General features: G+C 44.1%; 1 protein-coding gene across 1 annotated transcript in view; it reads left to right on the top strand.

Moving 5' to 3' along the window:
• GLP2R (glucagon like peptide 2 receptor) overlaps positions 1-19,317 on the top strand; it is a 66,849-nt gene that overhangs the window by 7,501 nt on the left and 40,031 nt on the right. The window lies entirely within an intron of this gene.

Here is a 19,317-nt window from a genome sequence, read left to right as displayed (position 1 = left end):
CTGTTACATTTTGGAAAAAAAAAAATCAAAAGCCATTGGTGAAGGGTGAAGGGTGAAAAAAACTACAAATGACTGATGAACATGACATAGCATATGCAACTAAGCTGAGGTCCATGACTAACAGCATTTTTTGTTCTCCTTTCAAGGTCCCCATTGTTTATTTTAAAGCCAAGTTGTGCCTTAAGTTAAGTGCACTTTTTTTAAAACACACACACACACACACACACACAGAGCAAAGCACATGTATAACCTCCATTCCTCTAAGATAAGGTTCATTGACCAACAAAACTCTAGTAATTGCTTACATTGGGAAGGACGAACGGAAAGAGTAGGAAGAACCCAAGTGACTCCAGCCTCTAGAGGAGGATTCCTTTCTCACGGCTCATATAAATAATTGTGTACCATTGCCTACATAACTGCTGTTGATGAGCAATGGACCCATCCTGTGGACTGACCCTGTTTACCATCTTCAACTAATAATAAGTTAGATTCATAAGCTGCCAAAATAGATACAGAAGAGACTGGAATCCTTCTTTGACTGGAGACATGTTTCTGCCTCCTTCATCTGCCTCAGATGGGATGTCAGAAAAATGAACATAAATAGCAGCAAAGCTAGAAACAGTTGGTCAAAGGGGTTAGAAGTTCATGATAGCAAGCTTGAAGAACGTTTGCATGGGGAAAAATGGGAAAGAGGCTTGAATTGCTGTTGTAATTGAGTCGCTAAGTCATATCCAACTCTTCGTGATCCCATGGACCATAGCACTTCAGTCTTCTCTGTCCTGAAATTCTTATTCATTGCGTCCATGGCGCTATCTAAGCATCTCATCCTCTGCCATCCCCTTCTCCTTTTGCCTTCAATCTCTACCAACCTCAGGGTCTTTTCCAAATAGCCCTTTCTTCTCATTTGGTGGCCAAAGTATTTGAACTTCAGCTTCAGTATCTATCCTTCCAAAGAACAGTAATTCTCATGAAGAATTTCACAGCCAGTTCAGGAACAGAGATTTCTGCCTTGCTGAAGCAAAGGCAGGCATTTGCTCATATTTCTTGCCAGCATATGGGATTTTGGCCAAGGTGCTAACAACTCACACGATGGCAAGGGCATTAATTCAGCCAAGTGACAAATGGCTGTTCTCTGGAATGGTTTTCTGTATGAGCAGTCACTAAAGACAGCTTAGAAACTTTGGCTTCTGTTCCAAAGGCTTACTTGAAAACTTGGGCCCCTGTCAAGAAGCAACCAATCTTCCATTTTTGGTTAATATAGTATGGAGATTTCTGTGGATAATTCTAGCTCCTATATTGATATTGTGAGGTAATTCCAATGATGCATGAAATCAAATTGATGACCATGTCTGTTTTTAATGGCAGATCAAACCCATTCTGTTCTTCCAGGCTTCGAAAGATTCTAATTTTTTTCCCTAGCAGTACACTTTATGGCACTTTAAATTTTTGGAGCCATGTATTTTTATGCAGGATTGATGTCATATTCAGTTTTTATTCTAATTCCATTATCTTTTAATGATACTCTTTAAATAACATTACAAATGTCTACAACCATCTGTGAAAACAAATAGCAGTGTAATCCAGAACCTGATGAAAGAGAAATCTTAATTAACAGAAAAGTACCATGTTGACAAGAGGCTTTAATGTTGATATCTTCCTGCCAACTTGAACATTTTGACATCTTCTCAAAATGGTCAGTTTGTGACACCTCCCAATGGCCTGCTTGTAAATGGTCAGTTTTCTCAATAAAAGGAAAGAAAAAGTGGACAGAAATCTGGGTTGGTCCTTTTAAATTTATTCATAAATGATCTCAATTTAAGCAGTGAGCAGTGAACTGGCCAAGTTTGTATATGATACCCAATTATTCAGATTGATGGTAAAAACCAGATAAAATTGTGAGGTGCTCTAGAAGAGTTTCTTTAAACTGGGTTAATTTAGTTGAGTAGTCAAATGGCAAATTCAATTCAAGTTTAAAATAATGCACACTGGAGTAAAAATACCTATTTCACATGTATGCTCCTGAGATCAGAGATGTCTGTAACAAATCAAGAAGCTTTTGGGCTCATCTCAATGTGAATCAACTGTAAAAAAAAAAAAAAGCAAATTCTGTGCTGGAGATCATTAGGAAAAGCAATAAAAATTAAATAGCTAACACTCCAATGCTCCCCGCCATGTGTGTCTCTTTGTAAGAGAGAGAGGGGGGGTGGGGAGAGGGAGAGGGAGAGAGTGCTAGACATCTACATTTGGATATAATGAAGCTGGAAAACTACATAGGGGGCTCAAATACCTTCCTTATGAGGAAAGGGACAAACATGGAATACATTTGAAACTTAATGGTAACTGAGAAATATGATCAAGATGTAGAAAAATCACTCAAGGCATAGAGGAAGTACGCAGAAAACTTTTCTCTGCGTCTCAAAGTGGGCCAAAGCTCCTCCAAAAAATTGATTGGAATGAAATTTAGAACTGTCAGAAGGAAGTATTTCTTCACATAGCATTTAATTAATTTGTGGAAATAATTGTCACCACATATGGTGATTGCCTCTAACAGTACATGAATGGTTTTAAAAGGGGCGTGGGTAAATTCATGGAAGACAGTTCCATCAATGGCTGATGGTCTTGATATTTAATATCACTTTAGTATCACTTAGTTGTGGGCAACCAGCCATCAAATACATTTTTCAGGGGGAAAAGTAGGGGTCTCCATCTCTTATATTTAGGTATACCAGAGGCATGTAGTTGACCACTCTGAAAAGAAATTTTTTTGACTAGAATTGACTTTGGTCTGATCCACAAGTTTGTTTGTTTGTTTTTGAAAAAGTCCTTCTCTATGATGTTGTTCTTAATGTTTGTTCCACTTGGTATGAAGCCCTTTGGTACTGCATGCACCTGGTTCATGTAGGGAAGCTGTTGATGCATGATGCAACAAGAAATTGGTGTTGCCACAGTTTTTGTCACAGAGCTTGATGTTTATTAGGCTGAATGGGACTGGCCTAAGGCTATTTGGCTGGGTCCAGGGCCTAAGAGAAGACCCCAAATCTTCCTTTTCCTACTTTTCCTACTTTTTAGCTGCTAACACCATGCTATCTGAAGGATTCTTACCTATTTAATGCAGAATGGTAGTTGCCTGAAGGAAATATTGACCTTTAACCAGATGTTTCATTTTTACCCAGTAAATTTGGACGAAATATCTTAGGAGAAAGCCATGAGTGTTAAATCAATTTATTACACTGGAATGTAGATATCTCTTAATTAACTTTTATTATCAGGTTACATCTCAGACATTTGTCTGTAATCCAAGTAGTGACCATTTATCCATATGCCATTGTTTAAAACCAAAGGTTCTACCAGGCAGACTCAAACAGCAAACAACACAGATGGAAGAGTTTGACCAAAAACATCACTCATCACATCTGCAAAATTGTTACTGCCACAAACCTCAGATTATATATTATGTTATAAATAACCAGTTTCCATTCTTTCTGTTAAGTGGACCTGCTATATTTATCTCACACCATGGTTTAATCATTTTCCATGTCAACAGCACAAACAGTGAAGTAGCAAAAATAAGTATGGCCCTTCAAATCAATCTATTTGATGTTACGCTTCAATCTGTTTTAAAATTAGGGCCTCCATTTGTATATCATGTATCTATTGATATTTACATCGGCTTTTCAGACTTAAGTCAGTTTACATATACGATAGATTCTCATCCTGGTAATTCCAATGTTGGGGGCAGGTGGGTTTGTTAAAACTGTTTTTCTAGAGGGCTTTAGTTTTTAGACACAAGTACATTTTTAATCTGGTGTTCTCTACACATAACTTTTATGAGTTTAACCTTGTGAAATTGATACCGATTTAAATATACAACATTTCACTCACTGCCCAGGAGAGCATTCATATTATCTTAGTTCAGTGTTTCCTGAACTTTTTATTATTATTGCCACCCTAAGGAGCCTTTTCCTAATTGTCTCAATGAAATATGAATATCATAGATGTGCTATACATCTGTTTATGTATTTTATCTATATCTATGCTTTATATCAGGGATAGTCAACCTTTTTATACCTACCGCCCACTTTTGTATCTCTGTTAGTAGTACAATTTTCTAACCGCCCACCGGTTCCACAGTAATGCGCCGTGTATCGTCATCTGTGCATGCCTCTCACGCATTGTGGATTGGGTTTGTGGGGGGCGCTGGCTACCAGCTCTGCTTGTCTGTTACAGCTGGGTGGTGTGGGGGAAGATGCGCAAGCTATTCTGGGACGAGGCTCTTTTGTTTGCGGTCGCACTATAGCGCCATTTAGTTTCACTTACGTAACGTGAACTAACCTTATGCGCGGGTGATACAAATAGTATATTTTCAAAAATTTAATTTTTTACGGGGAATTTTATGAAAACCTAATGAAAATGTTTTTAAATAACGCTATGAAAATTTTTTAAAAAGTCAATTAAATTAAAAAAAAGGAAAGTGCTTCAGTACCAGACAAAAACCCTACTGCCCACCATGATAGCTGGAACGCCCACTAGTGGGAGGTAGGGACCAGGTTGACTACCACTGCTTTATATGATGACTGCTATCAAGTCTGTGCCAAATCCTACATTCATACATTTTCTCTATGTTGATATGTGTCTAATTTGGTTTTTAAGATCTTCCAAGAGTGCATTATTGCCAGGATAACTGAATCCACCAACTTGCTGCTAGACATCTTCTTTTTCTCTTTCCTTCTTCCTTTCTCAGTATTAGTGCCTTTTCCAGAGAGCTAGGTTTCCTGACATAATGTGTCCAAAGTAGGATAATTTAAGCCTGGTTATTTGTGTCTTGAGTGGGAAACTGTGGGTTGATTGTTTTTGATGATCCATTTTTTTTCCCGGATGTCTAAACGTATTCCTAGGAGTCTTCTCCAACTTCAAAGTTCAAAGGCACCAATACTCTTCTTATCTTGCTTCTTCAAAATCCAGCTTTCACTTCTATAGAGTGTCGGAGAGACTGTTGTGACCCAGGTTCCTGGACCCGGACTCCTGGACTCGGATGATTCAGAAAGTGAGGGAGAAGACCTGGCCAGCCCTGCTTCTCTTGAGCCCTTTCCCTCCCTGGCACCCACTCAAAGGGAGGAGGAGGGGCCGGCAAAGCCTGATTCCATGGAGCCTCCTTCTGATTTGGCAACGCCCCAAGAACAGTTTTGGAGTGATGCAAGGTTACGTAGACTTGATCGGCGTGCGCAGCAGCGGAAGAGTTGGGACAAAGCCAAGTCATAATTGTCATGCAGTGACATCTGCAGAAACTATAAATAGGAGGCGGGACTTCCTGGTTTTTTGTCTTGGACAAAGTAATGAATTTGGGCAGGTAATCTGTATCAACGGAGGGAAGAATATATTCGTGAGTAATTCTGGCCTTATCTGTAATTTCCTTGTTATCTCCAGAAACTTGGCAGGCCCGTGGGTAGACGTAGCCAGGACATTTATATATATGTAAATAAATCAGAAAAGGAGGCCTCTGACTGACTCTTTGCTGGGAGTATTGGGGAAGGAAACAGAACATTTTGTCCAAGACCTGACTAAAACATCTTCCACCAAAGATGGATCAGCAGCAGGTACAGCAGCAGTTAGAGCAGCTACAAGCAGCTAATCAACAGCTCCAGCAGCAAGTGGCTCACTTGGCAGGCCAACTTGCTGCCAGGAATGTGCCTGCAGCCCCCCCCCATCCTCCCACTCCTCCTCCTCCTCGTCGCAAGTGCCCGATAACCGTGCCGGATAAGTTTTCTGGGCAGCCTGAGATGTTCCCGACCTTCTTGGGACAGTGCCAGCTCTACATGGCTATGAGGCCAGAGGATTTCCCAGACGACCGGGCTAAGGTGGCCTTCGTGATTAACCTTCTTTCCGGCTCGGCTGCTCGATGGGCCACGCCCCTCTTGCTCCAGGACAGCCCCCTGCTGGCGGACCAACAGCGTTTTTGGCAGCACCTGTGCACCATGTATGAGGACCCCGTTCGAATGCTGACGGCAACCAGGCGCCTTAAGGAACTCCGTCAAGGGAAACGCCCCCTGCAGGAGTACATCGCCGAATTTCGTCTTTTGTGCCAGGACTCTGACTGGAATGATGCAGCGCTGGTGGACGTTGCCCAGGAGGGACTCTCAGAGGAATTGCAAGACGAGCTGGCCTGCGTGGAGGCGCCATGACCTCGACAACTTGGTGCCCTTTGTCTCCGCCTCGATGCCCGCCTGCAACGGCGACCGTCCCGTCGCACCCCGGGACCCGCCGTCGACATCTGCACCCCACTTCCTGCACCACCAGCACCCAGGGTCGCCCACATTTTGTAACCGCTGCGGAAGAGCCCATGGAGTTGGGAGCGCCAGACCTCGCCTGACAGCCCAGGAGCGGAACCGAGGCGCCAAGGGGATTGTGCCTGTACTGTGGGGAGCCCGCCACTTCGCCGCTTCTTGCCCCAGAAAGCGGCGGGCACGCACGCCGGTCCCCGAATCACAGCGTGACCAATCGGGAAACGGAGCAGGCCCGACCTCGGGGAAACCCTAGGTCGGGCACGTACTAAGCCCCCACTGGACGTTGCGGAAGTAGACTCTGGGCCCCCTCGGCATCTGATTCTGGGCACACGGGTATGGTTGGGGGACCAGTCGGGCGGGCTCCAGGCGCATGCGCTGGTGGACTCAGGGGCCACAACAAACTTTATGGACCAGGCCTTTGTGACCCAGTTTGCGGTCCCCGTGGTTCCGGTGGACCCTCCGATGCGGGTAGAGACAATTGATGGACGAGAACTGGTGTCCGGCCCCATTAAATTCGCCACCCAGCCTTTGCGCCTGGCTATTGGGGACCATGAGGAGGCGATCCAGTTTTATGTCACGGCGGACCTTCATTTTCCCTTGGTCCTTGGGATGGCCTGGCTCCGGACCCACGATCCTCAGGTGGCCTGGTCGCGGAACGCCATCTCTTTCCCGAGTCTGCAGTGCGTCGATCACATCCGCCACACCTGTGCCGGCCAGAACGTCCCCACCGCTGCCATCACCTTGCCTCCTGAGCTGACGGACTTCGCCGGCGTGTTCAGCGGGAAGGAGGTGGACCGACTACCGCCGCATCGGCCCTACGAGTGCCCCGTGGACCTGCTGCCCAACGCACAGCTGCCTGTGGGACGGCTGTATTCCATGTCGGAGCCGGAGTTGGCGGCCGTCAGGGACTTCCTGGACAAAAACCTGGCCCGAGGGTTCATCCGCCTTCAAAGTCCCCTCTCTCGGCCCCGGTCCTCTTCGTGAAGAAGAAGACAGGGGACTTGCGCCTGTGCTGTGATTACCGCCGGCTAAATGCCATTACGGTACGAAATCGCTACCCCCTGCCGCTCATCCCGGAGCTACTGGAGAGGTTGCGGGAGGCCACGATCTTCACCAAGCTCGATCTCCGGGGGGCCTACAACCTGGTGCGGATGCGAGAAGGAGACGAATGGAAGACGGCATTCGGCACCCGATACGGACACTACGAATACACTGTCATGCCGTTTGGGTTGACCAACGCCCCCGCTGTTTTCCAGCACTTCATGAACGACGTGTTCCGAGACATGTTGGATTGGTTCGTGGTTATCTACATCCTGGTTATGACATCCTGATTTACTCCCGGTCCAGGGAAAGCCACCTTTGACACGTCGGTCTGGTTCTGCAACGCTTGCGGGAGCAACAACTCAATGCGAAGCTGGAGAAATGCGTCTTCTTCCAGACTTCCATAGAATTCCTCGGGCATATCATCTCGCCCGAGGGCATAGCCATGGACCCATGTAAAGTAGAAGCTTTGTGTAGCTGGGAAGCCCCTCGTCGGGTAAAGGATGTTCAGCGCCTGCTGGGCTTCGCCAACTACTACTGGACCTTCATCCCGGGCTTCGCCACACTGACGGCTCCACTTACCCAGCTCCTCAGGAAGAAGGTTGCATTCCGGTGGGGTCCCCCGCAGCAAGAAGCATTCACAGCCCTCAAGAAAGCCTTCGTCACGGAACCCGTCCTGAGGCATCCCGACCCGCTCCGGCCTTTTGTGGTGGAAACGGACGCGTCCAATGTGGCTCTGGGAGCGGTGCTGCTACAGGCTCCGACGAATGGTGGCACACTTTCCCTGCGCTTACTACTCCCGGAAACTCAATCCTTCCGAGCGCAACTACACTATCTGGGAAAAAGAGTTGCTGGCTATCAAGGCTGCATTCGAGGCTTGGCGACACCATCTGGAGGGGGCCCGACATCAGGTGGAGGTCCGAACGGACCATCGGAATCTCGAGCACCTCACCACAGCTCGGAAGTTGAACCAGCGGCAGATCCGGTGGTCATTGTTTTTTGCCCGGTTCAACTTCCGCGTGACCTACATTCCCAGCGGTCACAACCGGAGGGCGGATGCCCTGTCCCGCAAGCCAGAGTACCTCTGCGCCAAGGACCCCCTTCCTCCACGGACAGTGCTGCCGGCAGAAGCCTTGGCCGCAGCACGGAGCCAGTGGACTTGCGGGCCCAGGTGCAGAGGCACAGCGCCAGGACGCCTGGTCGCAGCAAAGGAGAGCGGAGGTGGGCCCCACGCCTCCTTGGACCTTGGAGGAGGACTTACTCAAGTTTGGGGCGATTATATGTGCCCACAGGACCACTCCGAGCCCTCGCCATGACCCAGTGCCACGACAACCCTGCAGCAGGACATTTTGGGTTCTTCAAGACCCTCCACCTGGTGACACGGACCTTTGGTGGCCCAGTGCGGCATGATATACATGCCTACGTGACATCCTGCGTACCGTGCCGGCAAGCCAAGACCGCCACGGGGGCACCTCCCGGGCTCCTCCAGCCCTTGCCGACACCCGACAGACCCTGGGGGGCGATCTCTATGGACTTCCTGACAGACCTGCCGCCGTCCTCTGGGTTCACCACGGTGCTGGTGGTGGTGGACATGCTCACCAAGATGGCACACTTCATCCCATGCCGCGGACTGCCCACAGCCGCAAAAACGGCCCGTCTCTTTCTGCAGCACATCTTCCGCCTCCATGGTCTACCGGACAGGGTGGTTTCGGACCGCGGAGTTCAGTTCACAGCCCGCTTCTGGAAGAGCCTGATGGCCGCGTTGGAAGTGCAGTTGTATCTGTCGTCATCGCACCATCCGGAGACCGACGGGGGTACAGAGAAGGTCATCGGTATACTGGAACAGTATCTCCGTTGCTTCATCAACCAGCAACAGGACAACTGGGCCGACTACCTGTCCCTGGCGGAGTTTGCTTTTAACAACTCTCAGCACACCTCTACTCAGATGACCCCGTTCTTTGCCAATGTGGGGTACCATCCGCGGCTCTTCCCTCTGGCACCACCGGACTCTCCTGTTCCCGAAACGCAGACCTTCCTGACAGAATTGCATGCGGTCCAACAGTTGGTACGTCAGCAGCTGAATCGGGCAAAGGAGGACTACAAATGGTCCGCCGACCGCTCCCGATGGGCAACGCCCCCGCTGGCAGTTGGAGACCGGGTGTGGCTCTCCACCAAACACCTCCTGTCCGACCGCCCAGTAAAGAAGTTGGACCACCGATTCATCGGCCCATTCCCTGTTGAGGCAGTCATCAACCCGGTAGCCTACCGACTGACCCTGCCACGATCCATGCAGATCCACCCCGTTTTTCACCGGTCCCTTCTAGTTCCTGAGGCCACACCGAGTCCCCTTCGGTGCCCAACAGCACCTGTCACCGTCGCCGAGGACGGATCGGAGGAATACGAAGTCCACAGCGTACGAGACTCCCGCTGGCTGAAGGGTCGTTTCCAATATTTGATCGCGTGGAAGGGATACGGGACTGATTTCTCCTGGGTAGATGCCTCCGACGTTCATGCCCCTGACCTGGTGCAGGCCTTCCATGAGCAGAACCCAGCCCGACCGCATCCCGATCGTCAGCCCCGGGGGAAGGGCCCTGCGGTGAGGGATAGTGTTGTGACCCAGGTTCCTGGACCCGGACTCCTGGACTCGGATGATTCAGAAAGTGAGGGAGAAGACCTGGCCAGCCCTGCTTCTCTTGAGCCCTTTCCCTCCCTGGCACCCACTCAAAGGGAGGAGGAGGGGCCGGCAAAGCCTGATTCCATGGAGCCTCTTCTGATTTGGCAACGCCCAAGAACAGTTTTGGAGTGATGCAAGGTTACGTAGACTTGATCGGCGTGCGCAGCAGCGGAAGAGTTGGGACAAAGCCAAGTCATAATTGTCATGCAGTGACATCTGCAGAGACTATAAATAGGAGGCGGGACTTCCTGGTTTTTTGTCTTGGACAAAGTAATAAATTTGGGCGGGCAATCTGTATCAACGGAGGGAAGAATATATTCGTGAGTAATTCTGGCCTTATCTGTAATTTCCTTGTTATCTCCAGAAACTTGGCAGGCCCGTGGGTAGACGTAGCCAGGACATTTATATATATGTAAATAAATCAGAAAAGGAGGCCTCTGACTGACTGTTTGCTGGGAGTATTGGGGGAAGGGAAACAGAACAGAGACTACTATGGTTTGCACTATTCTGACCTTTGTTGCTATAGGCACATCACAGCATCTAAATATTTTTTCCAAGAACTTTATGTTGGTTTTACCAAATGCTAATCTCCATGTTTTTTACTTGCTACTTTACTGTTGAATTTTATACATACTTACTTTTTTAAGCAATGCAGGAAAAGAAAAACTAAATAGGATGTTTAAATTAAAACTTAAACATTAAAAATCTATTAACCTTTAATGTAAATTTATAACTGTGTTTGTTGGGTAACTTAGACATTATTTATTTAGTTATATAAATTGCAATGTATCAAATTATATATACAAATTAGAATTTTATGGAAATACATAATAATTATAACAATGTAATCAATTTTTTTAAAAAAAAATCATTCAAAACTGTTATTTTCCAGCAAAAGTAAAACAATTCAAAAAGTAAATTGATATTTTAGGAATAATTTTTGTCAACTTTTAACATTTGCTTGATATGAGAAAGCAACATTTAAATTAAGCAGTTTACAAAGGAAAATTACATACCCAAGAATGATTCAGTGGGATTCCTGAACTTGATGGTTTTTATCTAAAAGTTCAGTGTTTGGTATGATTTTAGTAAATTTAATTCTAACATCTCCTCTTGAACATACACTACCCATAAACAAAATTTACAAGGAAGCCAATAGGCATGGACAGGCTATTCACAATATAACTTATATAATATATAACTTATAATATTATAATATTATAATAATGTTATATAACTTATAACAATATATAAGGAAGAAGGGAAGATGGCGACCAGGAAGGTTGCACTGGAGAAATGCTCTCTGTAAAGGGGCTCTTTTGAGCTCTTAGGAGAGCAGTTTCCCCGAAGATTCTTTGCTGGCGATACTCCAGAGCCGAAGGTTTTTCCAGGCTGCCGTGGATTGAGGCTGCCGAGGTTCTTCCAGGCTGCTGAGGACTCAGGCGGTGGGCGAAGAGTCGGAGACCGCCGGAGCCGGGACTGCCGCTGCCGTGGGGCCGTTGACTGAAAGAGGCTGGAGCCGCCCGCTACCGCCGGAGCCGCCGCCAGCCCTGAGACTGCCGCTGCTGCTTGTGCCGCCACCGGAGCCGCCGCCAGCCCCGAGACTGCTGCTGCCACTGGTGCCGCCGGAGCCGCCGCTGGAGCCGCCGCCAGCCCCGTGAGTGCCACCGGAGCCGCTGCCAGAGCCGCCGCCAGCCCCAAGATTGCCGCTGCCGCTTGTGCCGCCGGAGCTGCCGCCAGACCCAAGACTACCGCTACCGCATTAAAGGCGGCTGGAGACGCCCGAAACCACTAAAGCCACCCCGCCAGACCCGGGACTGCCGCTGCCGCTGCCGCTGCCGCTGCCGCTACCGCTACCGTGAGTCGTGCCGCTGCCATCACCGCCCTCCATCATCGCCCTCCCTCACCGCTTCTAACTTTAAATTTCCCACCAAGGAGATAAAAGCCCAGCAACATTTACATCAACACTAATCAACCTATCCCCCAATCGGCAGGACTGCTGCAGGACTACTGGTGAGTTCCTAGGAGACTCCAGTCTCCCAGCCTCTACTGACTTTTTGAATCTCCCGCCATTACAGCCACCTGTAAAGAAGCTTCTTCAACCACCCTTTCTCACCATTTTAAATTTCCCGCCAAATCTCACTGTTACCATAGTGACTCCCCATTACCATAGCAACTGCCAAATTGACAGAGGAATTATTGAATCTGTCATTTGCACCTCTATAACTGTCTGGTTCGGTTCTGCAACCCAACAAGAAAAACACAGACTTCAGAGGATAATTAGAACTGCAGAAAAAATAATTGCTACCAACTTGCCTTCCATTGAGGACCTGTATACTGCACGAATCAAGAAGAGGGCCGTGAAAATATTTGCAGATCCCTCGCATCCTGGACATAAACTGTTTCAACTCCTACCCTCAAAACGACGCTATAGAGCACTGCACACCAGAACAACTAGACACAAGAACAGTTTTTTCCCGAAGGCCATCACTCTGCTAAACAAATAATTCCCTCAACACTGTCAGACTATTTACTGAATCTGCACTACTATTAATCATTTCATAGTTCCCATCACCAATCTCTTTCCACTTATGACTGTATGACTATAACTTGTTGCTGGCAATCCTTATGATTTATATTGATATATTGATCATCAATTGTGTTGTAAATGTTGTACCTTGATGAACGTATCTTTTCTTTTATGTACACTGAGAGCATATGCACCAAGACAAATTCCTTGTGTGTCCAATCACACTTGGCCAATAAAAAATTCTATTCTATTCTAAAGAGAGAGATATAAAATCAAAGATAATTGATTAAGTGACAGATACTTAATCATTACTAAAATTGGAAAGAGTGTGAAATAAAACAAAGGAATAAGAAAGATCATCATTATGCCAGCCAGAAAATCAAACGCTGATAAAATCTTAGAAACAAGATTAACAACTATTGAACAAAACATAGATAAAAGATTACAAGCTATTGAACAAAACCTAGAAAAAAGAATTCAAAATATTGAACAAAACTTAGAAAAAAAAATTCTATCAGTTATTGAACAAAGTTTCACAAATTTGATAAAACAAATTTCAACACTAAAAAATGAAAACTCTAATGATCCAAATCTCTTCCAAACTCATCTATCATCACAAAATATACAACTTACAACTCAACCTAGACAACAAATTAATACAACACAACCCAAACAACAAATAACTACTAATCAACTAATCAGAGATGCAATGGAGAGAGGACAAAAAATAAATAATGCAATATTATTTGGACTTGAAAACACAAACGAACCAGATATCAATAAGATTCACAACATCATTGGAAATTATAATTCATCAACCATCTCCCCAAATGAAATAATTGCTGTCTCCAGAGATGGACCAGAATATAAAAACAACGATGGGACAACAGCACCAAGATTCTGTAGAGTCACATGCACTAATGAGGACAGTAAACGCAAATTCATAAATACTATAAACTCAATTGCTAAATCCAACCCTACCTACAGTAAACTTAGATCACGTCCTGATCTATCCTTTCTACAACGGATACGTTCTCGTGAACTTCGCACAGAACTTAAAAGAAGACAAGACAATGGTGAATCCAACCTATACATCGACTACCGTGCTGATTGCATAAAAAATAAAACCTGCAATCAAAAAATCACCTCCAAACCCCCCATCACCCATAACAATCAACCAGCCATCCCAGTATTCAATCAAGTACCCATCCCCCTACCTCCCATTCAACCAACCATCTTACCAGCCATCCAACCAACAGCCATCCAACCAACAATCCAACCAGCCATCCAAACAACCATCCAACCAACCATCCAAACAGCCATCCAAGCAGCCATCCAAGCAGCCATCCAAACAGCCATCCAAACAGCCACCCAACAATCCACCCAACCAGCCATCCAAACAACCATCCATCCAAACACCCAAACTACCATCCAACCATCTATACAACCATCTATTGTACACAACCCCCAACCTACTAACACCCAAAACTAGGTATGCACGCCCCTTACCTCTTCAACACCAATCATATCAGATCTCAAATGCAAATTGATAAATGCAAGAAGCATAGTCAACAAATTACCTGAATTTATCCTCTTATTAAACAGTGGCACATTTGATATCATTTTTGTTTGTGAAACATGGCTGAATTCATCCCTTCCTGACTCCATCGATCAGATCGGGAAAACCGAAGAGGTGGTGGAGTGGCTATCTTTTACAAAAAGACACTGAATCTAAAAAATATCCAAGTAGCACATAAACTCTCTCTTCCTGAAACTATAGTATGCGACCTATCCCTTGACACTACTCTTCGATTCTTACTATGCTACAGAGCCCCCGACTATGACATTACCCACGCAAATATGCTAACCTCAATGCTAACATGGGCTACCTCTTGCCCATACCCTCTCATCTTCCTGGGTGACTTAAATCTACCTCTCATTAACTGGACAACTAATGAATGTTCAACTGACCCAATCCATACTACACTATACAACGCTGTTACAAACCTAGGTCTTGAACAACTTGTAATTAACAATACAAGACTCAACAACTGCCTTGACCTCATCTTCTGCAACAATCCAAACTCAATTTACGGACTACAAATTAAAGAACCTTTTTCAAACAGTGACCACTGCATGATTGATTTTCGTCTCAATATACGTCCATACTTAAATCGTCATAACAACAGAACTCCCAACTACAACTTCAAGAAAGCCAATTACGACCTTATAAACAACGATCTTTCACTTCTGAACTGGCAAAATCTGTTTGCAACCTGCATAACCGCTGATGACCTCTATAGAGTCTTCCTACTTGAAATCAATAGAGTCAATAAATTAAATGTACCACGAATGACTACCATGTCCAAGGAAACAAACTACCCATATCAATAAAAAGCTTCAATCAAAAAAATCCTCTGGAAAAGAAACAAAAAGGCTATGTTACAAACTTCAGAAACCGCTACAGAAACATATGCAACCAAATAAAACTGAATGCACAAATTACCACACTAAACAAGAAGAGAACCTTCTGCGCACAAATTCCAATCGTGCCTTTTATAATTTTGTCAACAGTAAACTTAAAGATTCAAGATCCATCCCACCACTAAAAGATTCTAACAACAAAGAATGCAATGACGAAACAGTCAAAGCAAACCTCTTCAACATTTTCTTTGGCTCAGTTTTTGTTAACTCCGATAACACATATCCAACATTCCACAAACGAACCAGCAATGACTATGATGATTTAACTCATATAGATTTCACAGAAGACAACGTTGGTAAAGCTCTTCACAACTTAAAACCATCGCTTTCTATTGGACCTGATGGTCTATGTGCATATTTCTTAAAAAAACTTTCCATTAATATAGCTGAACCCCTAAGTATTATCTTTGATAAAGCTTTCACTACCAGTTCTCTTCCCAAACTTTGGTCACTAGCCACAGTCATCCCCATCTTCAAAAAAGGAGACCCCAGCTTAGTCGAAAACTACAGACCGATCTCCCTTTGCTGCGTCACCTGCAAAGTCATGGAATCTATCATCAATCAATCCATTACCTCACACTTAGAAACTAACAACCTACTCTCCAACAAACAATTTGGTTTCAGGAAAAGTTATCATGTAACTTACAACTTCTCCACTGCAAAAACATATGGACTTCAAATCTAGATCAAGGCAAATCAATAGATGCAATCTACATAGACTTCTGCAAAGCTTTTGACTCAGTAGTACACGATAAACTTCTCCTTAAACTAACATCCTATGGCATCTCAGGACCCTCCACAAATGGATATCTGCTTTTCTGTCTAACAGACAACAAGTGGTCAAAATTGGCAATGCTTTATCAAATCCTGTTCCTGTCAAGAGTGGCGTTCCTCAAGGCAGCGCCTTGGACCAACACTCTTTATTCTATACATTAATGATCTTTGTGACCATATCTCAAGTAATTGTGTTCTCTTTGCTGACGATGTCAAACTATTTAACACCACAGACAACACTTCTATCATTCAAAACGACCTTGACCATCTAACCGCTTGGTCTAAAATTGGCAGCTCCAAATTTCAACCAGCAAATGCTCAGTCTTACATATAGGAAAAAGAACTCTAAAACTAAGTACATACTAGATGGACATTACCTTACAGACGACCCCATCCCGTTAAAGACCTTGGAGTTTTCATGTCAAATGATCTAAGTGCCAAAGCCCACTGCAACTACATAGCAAAAAAGCTCTAAGAGTTGTAAACCTAATTTTATGTAGCTTCTTTTCCAAAACACCACACTACTAACCAGAGCATATAAAACATTTGCTAGACCAATTCTAGAATACAGCTCACCTGTTTGGAACCCTCACCACATCTCTGACATCAATACAATTGAACGTGTCCAGAAATATTTTACAAGAAGAGTTCTCCATTCCTCTGAAAACAACAAAATACCTTATCCCACCAGACTTGAAATCCTAGGCTTAGAAAACTTGGAACTCCGCTTCGACAAGACCTAAGTTTAACTCACAGAATCATCTATTGTAATGTCCTTCCTGTCAAAGACTACTTCAGCTTTAATTGCAATAATACAAGGGCAACCAATAGATTTAAACTTAATGTAAACCGCTTTAATCTAGATTGCAGAAAATATGACTTCTGCAACAGAATCATCAGTGCTTGGAATACTTTACCTGACTCTGTGGTCTCTTCCCATAATCCTAAAAGCTTTAACCAAAAACTTTCTACTATTGACCTCACCCCATTCCTAAGAGGACCATAAGGGGCGTGCATAAGCGCACAAACGTGCCTACCGTTCCTGTCCTATTGTTTTTCTTTTCTTCTTCCTATATATGTTTATATGTGTATATACTATATAATCTTTTTGTATGATGTTGTGACAAAATAAATAAATAAATAAATAAACTTTGAGACTGAGAAATCAAGTGAAAGTTCTCCAATCACACATCTTGTCTTCTTCCCTAAGTCTTCACGCAGTTTTGAGAATCCAGGGAGCTGGCTGAATTTTAATGAAAGAAGACTTTGAGGCTTGAAGTTCCTCAAAGTTTCATTTTATTTGAGATGTCATATTGGCACATCTGGGAAAACCCAAATCTGAAAGCTTTCAGTTTTTTCCCACCCAAAGGAAAGTCCAAGTCCAAGTACCTGCCCAGCACCCACATGTACATCACATAGTCCAATCAATGCACCATGCCAACTGGAGATGCCTCTCAGTCACAACCCTCGAGGTGCAGGACAAAATATCCTTGACTCTCTGAAAAAGGAATGTTATTATGACCACTCATCACCCATGCGCCATACAATCCCCCCTTCCAGTTTCTCACAACAGTAAATGTGGCAGGCCTAAAGTCCCAATTCAAAAGATGGCTTCCAGGCCTGATACATCTCTTAGCTGTAGTTTTGCAGTGCTGATCTTGCATATGTTTTGTTTATCTTTCATGAACTCAATTTCAATGCTACTTGTGTGATACCCAAAATAACCCAGTATTTCTTAAATACTTAAATAACTTAGTATTTCTTAAATATTAAGAAATAAGATTTTATTGGGAAGGATTGAGCTTTGGAGGGCCATAAACCATTGTAGTATTGAAGATGTTTTTGCTATCTATATTTTAATTACCTGTATATTTTTGCTGTAGTATGTTGTGATCTAGGTAGATTCCCTGCCTAATTTCTGGTTTGCTTTGTACCCATCTTATCACATTGTATAAATACAAGTGGTAGAATATATTTTAGAATAGAATAGAATAGAATAGAATAGAATAGAATAGAATAGAATAGAATAGAATAGAATAGAATAGAATAGAATAGAATAGAATAGAATAGAATAACAGAGTTGGAATGGACCTTGGAGGCCTTCTAGTCCAACCCTCTGCTTAGGCAGGAAACCCTACACCACTTCAGACAAATGGTTATCCAACATCTTCTTAAAAACTTCGAGCTTTCACAATTTCTGGAGGCAAGTTGTTCCACTGATTAATTGTTCTAACTGTCATGAAATTTCTGTTTTTAAGTTGCTTCTCTCCTTGATTAGTTTCCACCCATTGCTTCTTGTTCTGCCCTCAGGTGCTTTGGAGAATAGCTTGACTCCCTCTTCTTTGTGGCAGCCCTTGAGATACTGGAACACTGCTATCATGTCTCCCCTAGTCCTTTTTTTCATTAAACTAGACATATTTTATTTATTGGGTTTTTTTTTAGTAATTATAGTCTATTTCTCTCTGAAAGGATTCTAGGTGGCATACAACATCAGCAAAAAGAAAGCCTAAATAAATAAACCAGAACATCAAAATAAAAATTTAAAAAATCATTAAACTGCAAGATGGCCTCCTACGGTCAATTGGTGGGGCCTGAAAGCACATTTGGAAATAAGACTATTTTAACCTATTTCTGAAACTGCAGCAAGCTGCACATTCTTCTGAAACAGAAAAGTCCATAAAGTGAGGACTGTTGGAGCAAAGGTTTGTCTTCTCAGCCTCACAATGCAGACTTTGCTAGGGAAGAAAAATTTCCACAGGCCCTCTCTGGATAACCAGATTGGAATTTGATCAATACAGGCAATTCTCATTTAATATCCACTCATTAACAACTGTTCATAGTTGCAATAGCACAATGAGAGACACTTACGACTGGTCCTAATAGTTGTGGCTGTCACAGTGTCCCTATGGTCATATGATTGCAATCCAGGTATTCAGCAACTGGCTTGCAATTGTCATGTTGCAGCATCCTGGAGTCATGTGATCGGCACTGCCAGTTTCTTACAAACAAAGTCAAACAAAGCCTGCAGGAGGTCACAAATAGTGATCACATGACTGTGGGATGCATATCTGTGTGAGAGTCAACTAATGATGGCAAATGAAACTGCTAGGTCTGTTGTCATAAGCGGTGTGGTCACGTTGCTTTACAACCACATGCCTTAGCATCAGAAATCTTGTCTGAAACCATAGGTAAACAAGGAGTATCTATAAAATAATTGACAAATGTGCACAATGTTTTCTCCTGGTTTCAGAGACCACTTGTCTCTGTAAGTTCTATCTTCTGGGCAGGAAGTATGCTTTCAAGCCCTGCTTGTGAGCTTCTCAGAAACATCCAGTTGACCACAGAACAAAAGAAGAAGCAAGTTTGTCAGCCCAGCTCTCTTTGGCAGTGTGCAACAAGTCCTTTGAAGAAAGGTTGGGGGTGAAATGACATTGTTGGTATATCAAAGAGCATCAGAGGAAAATACAGAGGGAGCAGCAGAAGTTTAATCTCTTCAGCTGCCTGACCAACAGTATTGACAATGTGTCATCTCA

The sequence above is a fragment of the Ahaetulla prasina genome, chromosome 2 (genome assembly GCF_028640845.1).
Source record: "Ahaetulla prasina isolate Xishuangbanna chromosome 2, ASM2864084v1, whole genome shotgun sequence".
Classification (NCBI taxonomy): Eukaryota; Metazoa; Chordata; class Lepidosauria; order Squamata; family Colubridae; genus Ahaetulla; species Ahaetulla prasina.
The sequence above is the reverse complement of the archived record's forward strand: the minus strand, read 5'-3'. Positions and strand labels throughout refer to the sequence as shown.